Source organism: Amia ocellicauda, chromosome 12 (assembly GCF_036373705.1).
Source record: "Amia ocellicauda isolate fAmiCal2 chromosome 12, fAmiCal2.hap1, whole genome shotgun sequence".
In the NCBI taxonomy this organism is placed as follows: domain Eukaryota; kingdom Metazoa; phylum Chordata; class Actinopteri; order Amiiformes; family Amiidae; genus Amia; species Amia ocellicauda.
In genome coordinates, this window is record NC_089861.1 from 38827576 (window position 1) to 38832127 (window position 4552).

A 4552-nucleotide genomic window follows, 5' to 3' on the forward strand; every position below is an offset into this window, starting at 1 on the left:
TAACTGTACAGATTAATATGCCTGAACTGTAACTGACTTGGTATTATGCTGTGATGATTACTTGTTCCCTTATTTTTTTGAGAGGTGTATTATAGAAGATAGCCTTGAGAATGCGGCCACAGAATTGCGGGAATCCGTGACTTTCAACACTTATGCAACCGAGTCGAGGTGACCAACAGCTCAATGTCTGGTTGGCACCATGGCTTAGATGTGCCATTCATGAAACTTGCGTTGATTCTTGAAGCCACTGGCATTGCTTCCCTCTCCAAGTCTGTGTAATAAGGAATTGGCAGGAGCCCACGAGTTGAAACTATCAGAGGACAGAATGCAAATGAAGTGTTCTGAGAAAAGCAAAGCGGCGAAAGGACATTTTCCCGTGTGCATGTAGATGGCCGACTTTGACACGGCTTGATGAAGTCTTGTGGATCCTACCACTGCTTAAGTGCACTACTACGCTTGCCTTCAGGGAGTTTCATGTCAAACATTCAAAAAACAGGACTCGAACTAGACGGATGAGCACCTACGATCGGTCTTGGCCGATGTGGGGATCGAACCCAAGACCTTGGCGTTATTAGCACCACGCTCTAACCAACTGAGCTAACCGGCCATCAAAAGGAGTCTCTCTGCCAGGCATTTCCTCATGTTTATGTAATTTGGCTGCAAAATGCATTACACACAAGTGTGAAAAGAACACTTTTGCAATTCCTAGCATTGGTGATGCTATAAATCAATCTGTCAGGAGTGGGATTTGAACCCACGCCTCCATCAGGAGACCAGAAAACCCTTCTACATTCTTCAAGGGAACAACACCTTAAGTCTGGCAAATTAGACCACTCGGCCATTCTGAGAGGATGTATACGTCCACCGCGAGATTATATACTGATCAAGAAAACTGCGGGAACACTTAAATCACACATCGGATCTCCGTGATCAAAATCTAGGAAACCTCAAGATCTTCACCGTACATTGCATAATTCGTAACTCTCCCACCTCCATGCTTTTGAGACTGTACTGGGAGACACAGCAAACTTTCTTCAGACGGCACGTATGGATGTGCCATACTGGAGGAGCTGGACTACCTGTGCAACCTGAATGGGCTGCAGGGAGCACCTCATAATTCCAGTAGTGACAAGGACACTAGCAAAAGGCAAAACTAGAGAAGAATCAGTCAGGAAGGATAAGGAGAGAGCAATCGTCTGTGGCCACCACCTGCAAAACCATTCCCTTTTTGGGGTTGTCTTGCTGTTGCCTATCTCCGGTGCACCTGCTGTCACTTTCATTTGCACCAAAACAAGAGACAGTGATTCACAACCGCTTAGGCTTCCTAACTGTACAGATTAATATGCCTGAACTGTAACTGACTTGGTATTATGCTGTGATGATTACTTGTTCCCTTATTTTTTTGAGAGGTGTATTATAGAAGATAGCCTTGAGAATGCGGCCACAGAATTGCGGGAATCCGTGACTTTCAACACTTATGCAACCGAGTCGAGGTGACCAACAGCTTAGTGTCAGAAAATAAAAGAACACTTTTGCAATTCCTAGCATTGGTCATGCTATAAATCAGTCTGTCAGAAGTGGTATTTGAACCTACGCCTCCATCAGGAGACCAGAAAACTCTTCTACACTCTTCGAGAAAACAACTGCATTTCCGTCCTTGCACTCTCTCATTAATCCAATCTTGCCCAGTCAGCGAGAGAAGCCATGTACATGCTTTGCCTTCCTCTCCCTCTCCCTTCACTGCCAGTTCAGCGATGACATCTCAGAACTCTCTCACAGCTGACTTCTATGACATCACAGAGTGCATCAATTCCGTGGCTTCTCATCTGTCGCCACACTGTCAGGGTTGACTTTCTCACTCACTATGCCAAGCTTTCTCGGAAACACTGGAATACGTGGATGAGTTTGTACCACTTTTGGAGGTTTTGCCCACCTGGGGCGAGGCTGTGATCCAGCTGAAAAGCAATTCGGGCATGTGGGCAGCGAAAGATGTATCTGTGATGAAGAGAAACCCAGGTCGAAGATGTTTCCAATCAGCCCCATCGGTCCAGCCACAGACACACACACAGACAGCCACAAGCACAGACTGCCACAGACACACAGACAGCCACAGATAGACAGACAAACACACAGACAGTGTGCCTGACAAAAACTTTCCCTCACAGTCAAGTCAACATGAGTCGTATTATCTAAAAGAAGAACCCATCATTTCCTTTCATCTCTATATCAGAGAGAGCGATTAAAAAAACACATCTGTAAATGCTACTTGTACAAGCACGCTGAGATGCCCCATCATCAGTAGGCATGCTCTGTGGCGCAATGGATAGCGCGCTGGACTTTTAGTGAAAAGGGCAGTGGTCATTCAATGGTTGTGGGATCGAGTACCACCGGAGTCAGTGCTCACTTCATGACCCGGAGGCTTTTCTTGCCATCTTCAAGCGCACTGCCCGGTGTTGCGACTGGCCGGAGTCGGAGTGGGCGGTACGTCTGGCTCCCCTGCCACCCGAGTGCCCTAGACTACAAAAGTCTGAGGGACAGTGTCCTGGACCGGGTCGGTCTGATGTCGGACGGCCAGCGCCGAAAGCTCAGAAGCCTCCGGTTCGAACCTGGCTCCCGGTGCCTGCCACCGCTGGCTCAAGCCACGGAAGTTGCCGACCTGGTGGCCTTGGAGCAGTTCATCTGCCATCTCCCACGTCCAACCTGAAGGCTGGCACCAGGCTGGCAGAGAACCATCATTGCCCGGGACGATGCCACCTTCTGATGCCCGACGGCGGGCACCCTCCCTTCCATTCCCAAGACCCCCTCTGACCTGACTGTCCTGGATACCAGCATGTTGCCAAACACCACACCTAAACATGTTTCTCCCCGACCCACTTCCCCTTCTCGCCTTGCCTGTCCCAAAAACAAATCTGCCTCCTTAGCTCCTTCTTTTTCTCTCTCCCCCGGCAGTGTGTGGTCCCCTGGAAAAACCACGGTGACGTTGCGGGCAGCCTGGACATCGCCCGGCCGGGTGCTCGCTAGTGAAAACTATCTATCTAATATTAAGGATCATAGGCTCTCATCTGATTTGGCTGGGGCAGGTCACCTGTGTCGTGACAAGACCTTAAGCTGGATAATGGACCGATTCTTCTGGCCAGGCATCAAAAAGGAGGTAGAAAGATGGTGTGCTGCCTGTCCGGAGTGTCCGGACAATGTTAGCGACTAGGATCGCCGAGGAGCTGTTTAAGGTCTTCACTCGGGTGGGGATCCCAAAGGAAATCCTGACAGATCAGGGCTCTCCATTCATGTCACGCGTGATGCGAGACCTCTGTAGGCTGCTGGGGATAAAGTCCATCAGGACCTCAATCTATCATCCCCAGACAGACGCCCTAGTGGAGCTCTTTAATAAAACCCTAAAGAACATGATCTGTAAGTTTGTGAGCACAGACGCTTGGGACTGGGACAAGTTATTGCCACCCCTGCTGTTCGCTGTACGCGAGGTGCCCCAGACGTCCACTGGCTTCTCTCCCTTCGAGCTGCTGTACGGGAGGCGGCTGAGGGGCATCCTCGACTTAATAAAGGAGGACTGGGAGGCGACCGCCCCCTCCCAGACCTCTATGGTACAGCACATCCTGGACCTGAGAGATCGGCTATCGGCACTGGGGAAACTTGCACAGTTGCATCTCTTACAGGCCCAGGAGCGACAACAGCGCATGTACAACAGGAGAGCCCGGTTACGATCGTTCACCCAAGGACAAGGTACTGGTGTTATTCCCAAATTCAACATCTAAACTGCTGGCTAAGTGGCAGGGACCCTTTTTGGTCACACGCCGCTTAGGGGATGTTGATTATGAGGTGTGTCGCCCAGATCGTCGGAGGTAAAAGCAGATCTATCATCTGAACATGCTGAAGAAGTGGCGAGAGCAGGAAGCATTGGGTGCTTTTAGTTCCCCCCACAATAAAGAGTCTGAAGCCGCTGTTTCTGAGGTTCGCACTGAACTCAATTTAACAAACGCCCATTTAACAAACGCACAGAAACAGCAGGTTCGCTCTTTATTGTGCCGCTTCCAGCATGTCTTTTCTCACCGACCCGTGCTCACACTTCTCATTGAACACCACATCCACACAGCACTGGACCACTGCGTGCGTGTCAAACCCTATCGCACCCCCTATTACAAAAACTAGGCTGTCAATGAAGAGGTGCAGAAGATGATGGAGCTGGGAGTCATTGAAAAGTCACAATCGGAATGGTGTAGCCCTATAGTCTTGGTGCCAAAGCCTGACGGCAGCACTAGATTCTGCGTTGATTATAGGGAGCTCAATGCAGTGTCTAGGTTTGATGCCTATCCGATGCCCCGTGTGGATGAGTTGCTGGATCGGCTGGGCGCTGCTCACGGAAAACCCGGGCAAGTGAACAGTTGGGAGGAGGGAGACCAAGTATCTGGGGTACCTCTTAGGAGGGGGGCAGGTACGGCCAGTCGTTGACAAGGTGACCGCTATTGCCTCCTGTCCGCCTCCTAAGTCCAAAAAGGAAGTTCGGCAGTTTTTGGGGTTTTCCGGGTATTATCGCCAG

The 4552-nt window shown here is 50.1% G+C and overlaps 1 non-coding gene across 1 annotated transcript; it reads right to left on the reverse strand.

Annotated features, from left to right (window-relative positions):
* Nucleotides 1-533: 533 nt before the first annotated feature.
* Nucleotides 534-607, reverse strand: trnai-aau (transfer RNA isoleucine (anticodon AAU)). The gene has a single exon. It is a non-coding gene; the product is annotated as a tRNA-Ile (tRNA).
* Nucleotides 608-4552: the final 3945 nt, after the last annotated feature.